This window comes from Cibotium barometz, chromosome 20 (genome assembly GCF_041138505.1).
Source record: "Cibotium barometz isolate CiBa-2024 chromosome 20, ASM4113850v1, whole genome shotgun sequence".
NCBI classification, from domain to species: Eukaryota; Viridiplantae; Streptophyta; class Polypodiopsida; order Cyatheales; family Cibotiaceae; genus Cibotium; species Cibotium barometz.
Genome location: NC_141065.1, coordinates 54,350,217 through 54,365,823, shown reverse-complemented (window position 1 = coordinate 54,365,823; position 15,607 = coordinate 54,350,217). Strand labels below are relative to the sequence as shown.

The 15,607-nt window shown below is 41.6% G+C and overlaps 1 pseudogene; it reads left to right on the top strand.

Annotated features, from left to right (window-relative positions):
* Positions 1-369: 369 nt before the first annotated feature.
* LOC147628039 (uncharacterized) lies at positions 370-14,903 on the top strand (annotated as a pseudogene).
* Positions 14,904-15,607: the final 704 nt, after the last annotated feature.

The window sequence follows — 15,607 nt, the reverse complement described above, 5'->3', positions numbered from 1 at the left end:
CTCCCCATCAAAATGATGAAGTCCTCTTGCTGGTTGCAACTCCTGCACAACGAGTGGTCTTTTCTATCGGTGTTTGTCCCACATGTGGTTATTTCAGCATGCGGCTCCTTGTCTCCATGCCCTTCCCGTACCTAGCATTCAGGAGAGGTATCCAATAGGCCATCACCTGGGTCAACAGCTTTTGAATCACCATATCTAACATCAATAATAGAGAACATGTTGCTGGAAAAAGATGTGGGTAATCTTTTAGCCCTTCGCTCTCTTATGGTCAGCTGCCAATATGATCCTTGGCCCAATTGAATGTATTGAGTTCTTCTCTAATAATGTATCTCTAGTCTGACATATAGTTGTTTTAAATATATAGATACGATGAGTGACCACGGCCGTAAAGTGAAGTTGGATCAACAAGTCTTTGCTACGAGGCACTCGACTTTCTGGAGATACACTGTCAGAGGCCATGACAGATTATGTGGAGATGGATGATGCGGGTTTAGACGGTGTGATTGAGATTCTTGGGAGATTCAGTATGCCCGTATGACCTGGAGAGGGTACATCCTCCCAGCCACATGCAGGAGTGGAGACGTCTTGGCATGCACGTACTACTGCGCATCGGTAAGCTTCTTGATTGATAAAATAGTAATGTCATCCATTTTTTACATATAGAATTCTTAATATATATATCCTTTTGATGTCTTTGTTTGCTTAGGACTCCTATCCCAGTTACATCACATCACGAGAGTTAGCGACGGCTTACTCTTGATGTACCTTCTAGTACTCAGGTGACACCTGATTCACAGGGTAGTGGCCGTTCCTGCCTGCAGGTATATCTTTTATGGCGATTACATATTAAATATCAAGTATCAAGTATTTTTTACGAACTCACATCTCAATATATCGTATGTTTGTATTGCGCGTAGGTGTCAGCGGTGGCAGAGTACCACACCAAGTATTAAATATCAAGTATTTTTCACGAACTCACATCTCAATATATCGTATGTTTGTATTGCGCGTAGGTGTCAGCGGTGGCAGAGTACTACACCACCAGTGCCCCCACCAATGCCGATGTGCACGTGCACTTGGACTTTGGGTGTCACATGCGACATCACACCTGACGGCGGGGGTGTCCTTCAGGTCGGAGCCGGCATCGCCTTCAGATGACGGATGAGAGATCTTTGCATGTCATATCTACAGCGAGTTCATATACCATGGCAGTAAGTATTATTTAACATAAAGAATATGAATTATAATTTTTTATTTGAATTACTAACTGACTTTATTTTGCAATGTAGCGATTGAGGATGATAAGAAATATGTCATCAACACACTGGAGACAGAGTTTGGGGCAGGATGGAGTCGAAAGTGGTTGCTGAAACAAATGTGTAAACTCTTGAGTCATCGACGTGACAATGCACGACGGTAAGTAGAGAGAGAGAAATGAAACAAAATGAAATGCTATATTTACGTCTTCAAAAGGCCAAAATGACCTATGAGACCAAAAAGTTACCACCAGAGAGCTCTGATACCAATGGACAGCATGGGGAGTGTTGCCGTTAAGGGTACTGCGGGTAGTCACTGAGGGTGCTGCTGGAACTACTACCACGAAATGCTAGAAGACTGCTAGCTTCGATGGTCTACTGCTAGGCCAAGTCGATCCAGGGAACCTTGCTTGATTGCGGGTACTGAAGGTTGAGATGCTGATACTGGGGTTGAAACGCGAGATAGAAGCCTTGGTAGAGGAGGGGAATCGAATCTCGATATGAATTTTCTTTCATTGAACTTGGAGCTAAAATTACCCTGTACACAGCTAGAGCAAGAAAAACGAGTCTGAGGGGAATCGAACCACCCCGACACTAGCCATATGAGGCTATCACCAATGAGACTCCCCCCACCACCCACCCTTGTTAGTAAGTTTATAAAAAAAAAAAACAAGACTTCACAATGAATGATTTTGAGATTAAATCTTACCGAACATAGGCTAATCCGTGAGTTGATACGTAAGACTAATGGTTCTCATCGTCATCTCTTTGAGATAAACCGTCAATAAAATTTCATCTTCATTATCCTTGTTGACTTCTTCGAACTCCTCGATCGTTAAATTTGTGTTCACGTTCATTTCCTCCGTAGGCTCGACATCCATTGTTTCCTCCACTTCGGTGTCTGTAGTGTCAGAGTCTGGATGTCAGAGTCTGGATCGTTGTCATTCTCATCACCTACAATGTCATCATGATCGACGGATAGAAGAATTCTACACCTCTCTGACGTCAATGTGTCTAGATTCGAGGATGTAATCAAATCATCCTGATCCGCTGTCTCAGAGTCAACGCTATCAAACAAGTGTCGACCTCTAGGTTGGACATGCACAACTTGCCACCATGGATGAGCATCTGTATTCTTGTAAAAGAATGCTTGTTCAACATGAGTTGGAAGAATGTAAGGCTCTTTTGTTGCACGCAACCTCGAGGAGTCAACGGACCAAAATCCAGACGGTTCTCTTTTCATTGTGGCATTATTGCCTTTATACCCAGCACGGAACCAATCCACCTTCAAAACCACCTGTCAAAATACACGAATCAAAACTTTAGAATTATGTATAGCTTTAAGAAATCTACATGTTATTGTTGCATGAAGAGAGATCTCATTTACCTGCTTGAAGATACGATATTATACTTCATAAATGCTGACTATGGTTCCCACGTAACCAAGTTCACTGTCGATAAGATTTGTGTCTCTTGAACTTGCACGTGATAATTACTTAAAAGAGGCAACAACGCAAGAATCCTGAGTTAGACGTAAGTCATCAATAGATTTTATCCGAAGATGTTGTCCATAAGCACACATGTTGGTATACATTCGAGCCTACACCAAAACATAAATTATTAAAAAAAATTTGAGATTCACTTATTTAGTTTAGAGTTTTCATATCAAAACCAAACAAGTTACTTGTTTTTCACACCTGATCATAAACTCTCTTTGTTTCGTAGAGATTGGCTCATGATCACTAACCGCACATTGCATACGGGTGTATAACCAATCCATGAAAGTAGGTACGTCCCCGTCGTTATTTACATTGGTTTGATGTCTGGATCTCCTCTTTTTACGTCTACCAACTCGTTTGCTTGCAAGTTCCTCCTTGTACTCATCAACGAATTGTTGCATGCGTTCGCTATTATAGACAATGAAAGTAGAAATATCCAATTTATCTTGGATCTTAAGTCGAAAAGGGGACTCCCTTACCGGACAATGAAAGTAGAAATATCCAATTTATCTTGGATCTTAAGTCGAAAAGGGGACTCCCTTACCGGACAATACCTCCATACATGGTAGAAGACGACTCATTTGTCCATACGTGTGGAGCTTTAGAATTGGTTTTCTCAAGGTATTCACAAACGTAATACATGCATTCTTCAAGCATCCATCCCTCTGCCATAGAACCCTCTGGTCTTGCTTTTTGACGTACATAACCTTTCAATACTCCCATAAACCTCTCGACCCAAAACATCCATCGAGTGCTGACAATACCAGCGAGCTCTATCTCGTCTACTAGATGGATTAGAAGATGAACTTGGATATCAAAAAAGGAGGTTGGAAATTCCTTTTCCATAAAGCTCTATACATTCACGCTTCTTTTGTGGAATTGACCCTTTGGCAATCTCTTTAGATGTAATCCATCTATCAGTAAAAGAAAGAAGATATTAGAGATGTTATTGAATAAAGAAGATATGAAATAAAATTTTATACTAAAAATCAATGAGCGATAAATACCTTGCAAGCGATCCAAGGCGATATATAACATCTCGGACTCCTCTTGTAGTACATCCATCAATAACAAGGGGTAGAACATGCTACATACATGATTAATCCAATCAACAAACATGTAAGAAAATAAATACTTTCAAAGATGTGAATAGATTTACCTTCACAAAATTGTGCCAATCGTGTGTTTTTAAACCAGACAAGCTCTCGTCATCTAGAGTGAACATGTTTCGACAAGATGCTCCATATCCTGTAGGCGTACGAATCGACTGAATCTTCCTGTTGATAGTCTCCAGCTCTTCTGTCTTGAGCACCCATGGGACAAGCTCGTAGGTTGTCTCACGTCGAGTTTCATCACATAAAGTGGCCATAGATTGGGCTTTGAGTTTTGATCCTTTAAGTCATTTCTTGCAGCCACTGTGTCTTTCAAGCCAACGAGGTGTTGCCATAAGGTTTGACCAACGTTCTTGAATATGTGCATGGGATCAAGAAGATGACATATCCTCAAATCCTTCCAATATTCCAAAGTATACCATATCGAAGGTCTTTGAGCTACAATACGTTTTCTTCTCGCTCGCTGCTTTACAGCGTCATCATCATCGCCGCTTATGATCTCCGACTCCGGATCGATAGGCGGGTCCAACAGTCCACTTTAGATACCAATCCTTTGGTGTCATTGGTATTGGACATCTCCCTTCTTCTACCTTTCCATTAAAATGTATGTCTTGCCTTCTGTCTCGTAGATAATGATCCTCAGATAAAAATCGTCTATGTCGAAGATATATATTTTTGTTGAGGTTTTTGCTATAAGTCGATCTCAACCAATCACCACAAATTGGACAAGCTTTATAACCCTTGGTACATATCCCTACATGGAAAACATAACAAAGATGATTAGCGTAATGAACATCGTACAAACGTATGAAAGAATATATATATTTAAACCATTTACTTGAGCAAAAACCATATCCTGGAAAGTCGTGGATAGTCCATGCTAAAATTCCACGAACAATGAACTGTCTTTGATCGATGCTTCTGGACATATCCATGACATCAATCCCTCTCCACAAATCTTGAAGATCGTCGATGAGAGGGGCCAAATAAACATTCAGATCTTTAACTTGTCATTTTCTCGGAATTAAGAGTGAGAGCATTAAATGCTCTTTCTTAATGATGAGATACGGGGGTAGATTATAGTTAATAACTACCACTGGCCATGTAGACCATTTACTTGATCTCATTGAAAATGGATTCACGCCATCCAATTAAATGGCATGGTTCTTTTGCAAAATCTGGCCATCGCAGATCAATATGCTCAAATGCAAGACAATCTGATGGAATTTGCATTACTCCATCTTTGCTCTTGTGCTCCGCTCCCCATGTCATAAGCTTAGCTAATTCGGGACTTTGGAACATATGTTTTATACGCGGAGCCAGGGGAAAATGTCTCAATACCTTTCTAGGGACCTTACCTTTCTCCTCTTTATAACGAGGAGTTTGACATTTTGGACATGTCACACCATCCTTGTACTGACCTCTATATAAAATACAATCGTTGGGACATGCATGTATAGAAGAATAGTCAAGTCCAAGAATACTTATCATCTTCTTCACCTCATCATGTGATGTAGGAAGGGAATTGCTTGTCGACAAGAACTTCTGAGAGAGTAGCCTGCAAAACATATTGTGATTACTCCTAAAATATTTAGATTAAAAAAATGTTAGATTGTTACATACTTCAAAAGTGCTGAAATGGATATATTACTCTATCCAAAACGGTTTTGAAGATTCAGAATAAGTAAGCTTGCAGCACTGAGTCGTGTCAGTTGGCTTCCTGCATAGATACGCTTTAGAGCTTCTTCTAGAAGATACTTCTCGTTGTTATTATATTAGGAATATCGCTCGCACTATTATTTTGATACCAATCCTCAATAAAATCAGACATGCCATCGTCGTCTCATCAAAGATATGGTCCCGCACATTATTGAAGTCCTGAGAATATTGTTTTTTTAGTCTTGCATATGCATTAGGATCACTCCTTCGTAGGATCCTCATGCACTCTATTAACATATGAGATGCATCATGTGAACGTTGATTTGTGATATTGTCGATGTCACAATCCGGAATCTACATATTTGAAGGCAAAGAAGATTGTATCATCAATAGCATGCTTCTATATAAAAGAAAAAGAGAGATACAAAACAATTACAGACAATAAAAAATGATTATCAAATTAAAATAGAGACAGTAGAGAACGTGGTGCAAATTAAACTGTAGAATTAGGGTACAAGAGGTCCAAATAACATTAGGAAATGTATACAATGAAGCTCTCAATCCTCATCTGTTAAGGGTACTCGTGGAGGTCTATGCCATCCATAATTGACAGCAATTCATCACCAGCACGTAATGATCTAATAGCACTGACAACTATGTATCTTTCTACATCCCTGCTCATATGTTCTGGTTCATGACTATTCTCACACTCCACAAACATGCAATTGGTTCTTGAACTCATCCCTCGACTACTATTGATTAAACTTGCTATGTTTCCTTGAGAGTAAGGTCTTCCATCAACATAGAGTCTTTGTCCTTCTGCATGTGTGATCCCTCTATCAGAAAGAGAGGCTGCATTGAGACATAATCCATAAGTACTCATGCTCTGAATGTAGCGAGTAAGCTGATGCCATGGACCCCATCTATATATAGGTCCACAGAAAGACATAAGGGTGACCTCTGAACGAGGGGGCACATGTAAATCCTATGCAATAAAGAGGCCTCATCCTGCTATCAGAAAGAGAGGCTGCATTGAGACATAATCCATAAGTACTCATGCTCTGAATGTAGCGAGTAAGCTGATGCCATGGATCCCTCTATCAGAAAGAGAGGCTGCATTGTTGAGACATAATCCATAAGTACTCATGCTCTGAATGTAGCGAGTAAGCTGATGCCATGGACCCCATCTATATATAGGTCCACAGAAAGACATAAGGGTGACCTCTGAACGAGGGGGCACATGTAAATCCTATGCAATAAAGAGGCCTCATCCTGCTCCACTGCTGATGGTAGATGGAGCAATCATGTAGCGATTGCCCAAAAGCTAAAAACCACTCCATCTAAAGGAAGTGATCCTCTTTGCCATCCTTCGTATCGTCTTTGATCATACGTCTGTACTAGGGAATCCAAACGAGTAGGCAATGGATGATCTCCACCCGTCTCGGCCTCCAAAGCAGGCTGACAAGTCACCTATCCGTGTCGTGTGCGAGGGACATGTGCACCACTGATAGTGAAGTCATCCTCGTCATCAAGTGAATATACCTACATATATGATATGGTTACATTATATATAAGCCTTTGATTTATAAAATAACCAATAATAATGTTGAAAGAACGGTAGAGGGAGAGGAGACACACACACAGGAGCAAACCCTAATGTCTATTGCAAACCCTAACCATAGAGGGAAGCCATGTCCACACTCACACAAAGCATAATGTACTAATCCATAATCCACACAACACACAATGAGTTGTGTCCACACTCTACTAACCCTAGCTAATGTCCACACACTATGACCAGCTGGACACGCGGTCATTTATGTCTCACACATGTTCCTACCTAATCTGCCAGCACATAGCATAGCTGGCTCACACTGACATCGAGCTTGAATATCTCACAAGCTCATGACGTACTGCCGATGAAGATGTAGATGAGCTTGGGATATCAAGACTCTCAACAACGGTAGAGGGAGAGGAGACACACACACAGGAGCAAACCCTAATGTCTATTGCAAACCCTAACCATAGAGGGAAGCCATGTCCACACTCACACAAAGCATAATGCACTAATCCATAATCCACACAACACACAATGAGTTGTGTCCACACTCTACTAACCCTAGCTAATGTCCACACACTATGACCAGCTGGACACGCGGTCATTTATGTCTCACACATGTTCCTACCTAATCTGCCAGCACATAGCATAGCTGGCTAACACTGACATCGAGCTTGAATATCTCAACAGCCCCTCTCAAGCTCATGATGTACTGCCGATGAAGATGTAGATGAGCTTGGGATATCAAGACTCTCAACACTCCCCCTCAAGCTCATCCCATGTACTCCCAACATAGTCCGGAAGTACTCAAACTTCTCCCTGCTAAGTGGCTTCGTGAAGATGTCTGCCACCTGCTCATCATCAGTCTTCACATAGTGAAGATCAACTGTACCATCCAGCACCTTTTCTTTGACAAAGTGATAATGGACCTCTATGTGTTTGGTCCTCGCATGAAACACTGGATTCTTTGCCAACTGTATACTGCTCATGTTGTCACAATGAATGACAACTTTCCCATCAAGAGGCTCACATAAATCTGCCAAGAGACTCTTTAACCATATAGCCTCACAAGTAGCAATGGCTGCACCTCTGTACTCAGCCTCTGTACTGGATAAAGCAAATGTAGGTTGCTTTTTGCTACTCCAACTCACCACGGCACTTCCAAGTGTAAAAGCATATCCACTAGTAGACCTCCTGTCATATGCGCTACCTGCCCAATCAGCATCTGTGTAGCCATGTATGTCCAAGCTTTTACCACTCTCATAGAATAAACCATAATGTGCTGTGGTTTTCACATATCTCATGATGCGTCTCACTGCATCCAAATGTGGTTTCCTAGGGCTATGCATAAACTGGCTGACTAGCCCCACTGCATAACTCAAATCTGGGCGTGTGATAGTCATATATATGAGACTACCAACCATCTTCCTGTACATAGAAGGATCATCCAATTCCTCGCCATAATCAGCCCGCAACTTCACATTTTTCTCCAATGGTGTACTCATAGGCTTACACCCTGTCATGCCATACTTTGCCAACATATCCAATGCATATTGGCGCTGTACTAACCAAGTACCTGCATGATCTTTCACCACTTCAATGCCAAGGAAATATCTCAACTCACCAAGATCTTTCATGTCAAATTGCTCACTCAAAGCTTTCTTGACATGCATCACATCTGCACCATGATCACCTGTGATAATCAAGTCATCCACATAGATGACTAGTAAAACAATCCCATGCTGTGTCTTCTTCACATACAGTGAAGAATCTGCTGTAGAAATCTGGAAACCAAGTGAGATAAGATATCTGCTCATCTTATCACTCCAGGCACGAGGTGCTTGCTTCAGACCATACAATGCCTTTTTCAACCTGCATACGTGAGTGGGATATCTAGGGTGCACATACCCTTCTGGCTGTGCCATGTATACTTCCTCTTGTAGATCTCCATTCAGAAATGCATTCTTAACATCCATCTGATGCATTTCCCAGCCATTAGCTGCAGCCATAGCAATGACTGCTCTCACTGTGCCCATCTTAGCCACTGGACTAAACGTCTCATCATAATCCAATCCTTGGGTCTGTGCATAACCCTTTGCTACCAATCTAGCTTTATGTCTCTCAATAGAACCATCAGATTTGCACTTCACTTTGTAAACCCATTTACATCCAATAACATTCTTGTCTTTTGGTAGTGCAACCAAGTCCCATGTATCATTATGGACCAATGCGTCCATCTCAGCATCCATTGCTTTTTCCCATACATGCTCTCCAATAGCCTCTGTATAGCATGTAGGTTCCACATGCTTCACCATAGATGTCATGTATGCATAGTGCATAGCAAAATCTGTGTATGTCAATCTGTCAACAGGATATTTGACCCTCTGGGATCTCCGCAATGCCTGCGGGTCACTCTGTACACCTGTAACTCTAGCATGTGGTGGCACATATCTGTCCTGTCTAGCACCAGGTGTGCGTAAAACAGGTATGCCAAGCTCCTCATCCAAACTTTCAGAACTGGATGACTCATATCCTGTGATTCCAATTCCTTCGACTTTCTTTTTGCCTTTATCCATAGCACTACTTCCAGTGCTTACGCTCTCATGCCTCAAACGTCCTGACCATGGACGTACACTGCTACTCTCAGCTTCTGCTGGCCCAGACATAGTAGTAGAACTAGAACTTGCTTGTGATGGCAAGTTCACATGAACATCAGCTTCAAGTGACTCAATAACACCTTCATCTTTTGCCTTGTACCAACTAGCAAGCTCATCAAACACCACATCACGTGAGATGACCACTTGTCTAGTTTGTGGATTATAACACTTGTAGGCCTTTCGATCTTGTGCATATCCAACAAATATACATTTCTCTGCCTTAGGATCCAACTTCCTTCTTCTTTCATCAGGCACATGCACATAAGCTATGCATCCAAAAACTTTAAGATGTCCAATGTCTGGCCTGTAACCTGTGAGCCGCATCTCTGGCGTGCTTCCATGAATGGCTGATGTAGGTGTTTTGTTCAATATGTATACTGCAGTAGCACATGCTTCTGCCCAATAGTAATCTGGCATGCTCTTTTCAGTAAGCATTGCCCTTGCCACTTCACAGATAACTCTATTCTTTCTCTCAGCCACACCATTCTGCTGAGGTGTATACCTGCAAGTCAATTGTCTTCTTATTCCATGCTTCCTCAAGAAATGCTCAAAAGCTTTTGAGGTGTATTCACCACCTCCATCTGTCCTCAGACATTTAATCCAACAGCCATACTGCTTTTCTGCAAAAGCTTTGAAATCCATGAATTTTTCCAACACTTCACTCTTCTCTTTGAGAAAGTATATCCATGTCATCCTGCTAAAGTCATCAATGAATGTAACATAGTATAAATTACCTTTGATAGATGGGTTTTGTGCAGGACCCCATACATCACTGTGTACTATCTCAAGTGGCCTGTTACTCATATTTCCTTCTCTAGGAAATCTCAATCTTGCCTGCTTCCCAAACTGACAGGCTTCACAAACATGCATATGTCCATCATATTTGAACCTAGGCAAACCATTGACAATGCCTCTTGTTTGCATGTTCTTTAATCTCTGTATATTGACCTGTCCAATCCTCTTGTGCCACATATCAATGTCCTATACCACATTCCTGCTCTTTGAGAACATGGCTGATTTTAGCTCAGGAATTCCAGCATCCAGCTTAAACAATCTTCCTTCTTTCTTGCCTTTAGCAATCACTCTACATCCATGTTTGAAGTCTTCAACAAAGCATCCATGCTCATTGAAGCGAACCTGTAATCCCTGTTCCACCATTTGACCAACTGAGGCCAAGCTCTTAGTGATCGAAGGCACATACAGCACATCTGACATAGACTTTGTCTGACCATTATGCATGACCAATGGTACACTTCCAACATGTGTAATGATATGCTGGGTATCATCACCTGTTTTCACATAGCCTTTGACATCCATTGGCTTCATGTGCTCAAACCATTCACCATGACATGTCATATGGTTTGATGCTCCTGAGTCCATGTACCATGTATCATCATTCTCAGCATTTGTTGTCATAGAACCCACAACATGCTTCATGGCAAACAAATGATTTGCAGTTCCATCATTGCTACTTGATGCATAGTTACCACCATGTTGTGCATAGTTTCCACCATAATGACCACCACGTTGTGCTCTTTCCCCTCTCAAATCATTCTGTTTGCGAAAGCAATCTCTCGCCATATGACCATATTTACCACAATAATGGCATTCCACATCTTGCATAGAATTTTGTTGGCCTTGCCAACGTCCTCGACCACCACGGGGGGTACCTCTGCCTCGCTGAGGTGCATAACCATGACCACCTCGAGCACCATAAGAAGGCTGAAAATTCTGTTGTGGAGGTCTATCCTGCCATCCACGACCATTACCACCACGTCCACGTGATGCAAATCTCCCCTTGCCTCTAAAACCTCTCTGCGAGTAAAAAGCCTGATTTCTGCCATCATCATGGCTAGTAGATGCATCCAGAAATGAATCACTAAGCTTGATTTCCTCAACCAACAAGAGGGAAACCAACTCATCGAAGTCGGGTAGACCTGTACTCCTCACTGAGATAGATGTATCAAAAGATTTGTATTCCTTGCCAAGACCACGCAAGGTAATATCCACCAAATCATCATCAGGCATGGGGGCATTTATTGTGGCCAATGCATCTGCAAACTTCTTGATTTCTTGCACATAATCATGTATGCTCCTTTTATTCCTTTTCACATTGTGTATCTGCTGTCACAATTGAGACTTGCGAGCACTCGTATCTGTATCAAACATCTTGACCAAAGTATCCCATGCATCTTTGGGATTCTCAGCATCCTGAATGTGTATGAGCATAGCATCAGATATACATATAGACAAATAATGCAGCACTTTGAATGCTCTCTCTGACCACCATTGCTTATGAGCAATAAGCTGCTGCTGTGTAGGTTGCCGAGGTAGCTCAGGCTCAGGCTCAGCACCTGTTAATGAGATTCCAAAATCCTTTTCCTTTCAAGAAACTCTTTATCCTATACTTCCATGCCTGGAAGTTCTTCCTATCCAGCTTTTCACCAACAATCTGAACTGGATTGTCCGACATGTTGCTCAATGCATACACCTTCCGCACACTTCAAGTTTGTAAATGAGCCTTCCTCAGCTCAACCACACTCCAATTAATGTTCCAGAGACTCCAAGATAGCCAACAAACTCCAAATTTGATGTAGGAAATCAACCTGTAATCATCCGAGATGAACTGACTCACGCAGTGCGGGATACCCGGAATTGACACGCCTTCCAAGGCTCCAAATCGCAATGTAATGGTGCAATCAAGTATAGGCAACTTGCATTGACACCTAATGAACCTCAATGTTGAGTATCAACTCCATTTGACATGTGTAATTATCAATTTTTGAAAACCCCTTTCTCTGTTTTTGAAAAAACCAGAAAAACCAGTAATGATTTGGCTCTAATTCCTTCAATATTTGACCAAATTGAGCAACCAGGCATTCATTGACTTAGCAATAGTGTCCATCAACTCCATGTAAGAGGAATTTGTCCAATTGTAAAACACCAAAGATTATTTGCTCGATTAAAATGCTCTGTTTCTCTGCAACCAGTGGACAACCTGTTTTAATCAGCTCATTCCCAGCTCAATTAAGCATCATTGACCAAAAAAATCACATAGCCCTCTTCTCCAAGATGTAAAGCATCCAATTGCTAAGAGAGTTGTGGAAGATATCAAGCAACCGAGTGATAATCGACCTCCTCGTGGTGAAAAAACCAGAAAAATGCTCTGTTTTGTCTGTATGGGCTGCGCCGCCTGTTGTAGAGGGGTTTAGAAGAGTTTTTGATGCTAATTGAAGATGCCTATAGGTGCCCAACACACCTAGGCATGTGTGTAACCCATCAATGCTTGGATTTTTGTCAAATACATGCTCCAAATTGATCAATTTTTGGCTTCTTTTTCACTGTTTTGTGAGAGGTCAAAAACCAGAGTTTTCCACTCAATTAAATGCATGTAAATTGCTCCAAAATCACAGTAGGGCTTGCATAGAAGTTGCCAATACATCTCTCATTGTCAGATACATGTTTGCTTTGCCAGATTTACATGTATTTCCACCATACATCAAAGTTGTCAAGCTTTAATGGAAAGCTTCAAAAACCAGAATTTTGCTTTGCTTTGATTTGCTCTAAAATGCTTTGCTTTTGCCTGTTTCACCTGCAATCCGATCAAGGATGTTTAGAAGACCTTACCCGGTAGGCCTAACTCTCAGATCTGATAAGATTCGGTGTGCTCCAAGCTTCACAGCTCCAATGGCAGCTTCACAGCTTCTTCTTCTCCCTCTTCACTCACTCACTCATAAACCCTAATAAACAGCACAAGGCTCTGATACCATGTTGAAAGAACGGTAGAGGAGGAGGAGACACACACACAAGAGCAAACCCTAATGTCTATTGCAAACCCTAACCATAGAGGGAAGCCATGTCCACACTCACACAAAGCATAATGCACTAATCCATAATCCACACAACACACAATGAGTTGTGTCCACACTCTACTAACCCTAGCTAATGTCCACACACTATGACCAGCTGGACACGCGGTCATTTATGTCTCACACATGTTCCTACCTAATCTGCCAGCACATAGCATAGCTGGCTCACACTAACATCGAGCTTGAATATCTCAACAAATAAAACTAAGGGAGAACAGTCACATACCATAGGTCGATGTCGCTCCTCAGGTGGCGGTGCTTGCTCAAAAGTACCATGAGGCATCTCATGTGAAAAGCACTCCCGTCGTGGCCTCTGATATGTGCCACGACAACGAGCGCACCAGCATATAATAGACTCGTCGTAGTAGAAATCATCATAAATGGGTTCATGTGCAGTATTGGAACTCTGTGCACCCCAATCACCAAGAGTAGGAGGTGGTGGTGTACCCTCTGATTGGTTCGAATCTGATTTTCAAGTACCATAAAAACACGAGACATTAATCAAATGATCGAGAAGAAAAAAGCAATGCATGAAAGAAAACATTGAAATCTAACAAGTTCTATGGTATGCAATATGAAAAATAAACAGTCGCTACTGTATGGTGGAGACAAACAAGAGGAGGGCTGATATGTGCATGGAGACATGGCAATACTTCCGCAAGGAGAGATGCCTACGCATCACTTTTCCTCACAACAAAAGGTGCGTGCCTTTGCTAATGTATATTAGAATTAATTTGAACTTTGATAGATTGATTCTAAATATTCTCTAATCTATGTCATTTTGTTTAATGAAATTTACATAGTCGGCAGCATGGAAGAGACTGCAAGTTAGTCACACATCTAGACTAGGGCGGATGGGTCGAGATGGATTTGTGGCCACACTTGTGAGTATAAATCGTTTTAATTTTAACTTTCAAAGATACTATTATTGAATGAAGAAATCAATAAGTCTTTGGTTCTGTCTTGATGCAGACCAAAGACTATGGTCGTGCACCTACGGCGCAGGAGATGGAGTACGCTACATACTACGGGTACCACGCTTTGCAGGCGACACTTCCGGACACGCCTGATCCACTTGTGGGTATCACTGATTTGTTTTGTGGTTTAATTTCATATTAATTATAATATATTCTTATTTGCTTTCACTAAGTAATGCAGGAGAAACATGGCGAGGAGGACATGACAGAGGTGGCTCGACAAGAGGCCGAGGGGCGACGAGACGAGAGTCTGAGAGGCGGGCGACGGCGGTGGCGGCGTGATCCCGGGTGGGGACACGGGTGGTGGCGGTGGTGATGGTGGTGTTGTGGTTGGGGGCACGGGTGGTGGCAGTGCTGATGTTGATGATGATTCCAAGTCTGATAGTAGCGACTCATATAGTGATGGCTCACATAGTGATACTTATAGTGATCTGTTTTGTATATGAGAGGATTGATCACCACACACTGTAGACACATGTACATATATTTGTTGATGATATATATTGACATATGTTCTCGTTGCATCGCTGAATTTGTCTATTGTCAAACAATTAATTATTTATCTCGGTAAGTTAATTAGCCTAAGTATGTGCGAGAAACTAGAACGTTATTTATTTATCTATATGTTTTAAAACAAAACAAATCCTAAACAAGAAAAGAGGTGAGCCCACGATGTAACACATCAAAAGAAGCAAAAGATTAGCAAGCATCACCAATTTCTCAAAAGCTCTTGGAAAGCTAGATAGAGACAAATCAAAAACTTTATCGCAGTTCCAATGACTATTTTCTATGTTAGGCTCTAATATTAACAAGCTTTTGATTTTCATATTTTTTGCAGGGGTCCCTGATTGTACGATATGTATCAACTCAAGCTAACTTTCAAGCTTAAAGATCCGAACCATGAAGTTTCAAAGCACGTGATTTTAAAGTACCAATTTATGTACCACGTACCTGTACCATGTAACCATTTGCAAGTACGAGGTTTCAACATGATACCCAACTCAAGTACCAAGTACCAAG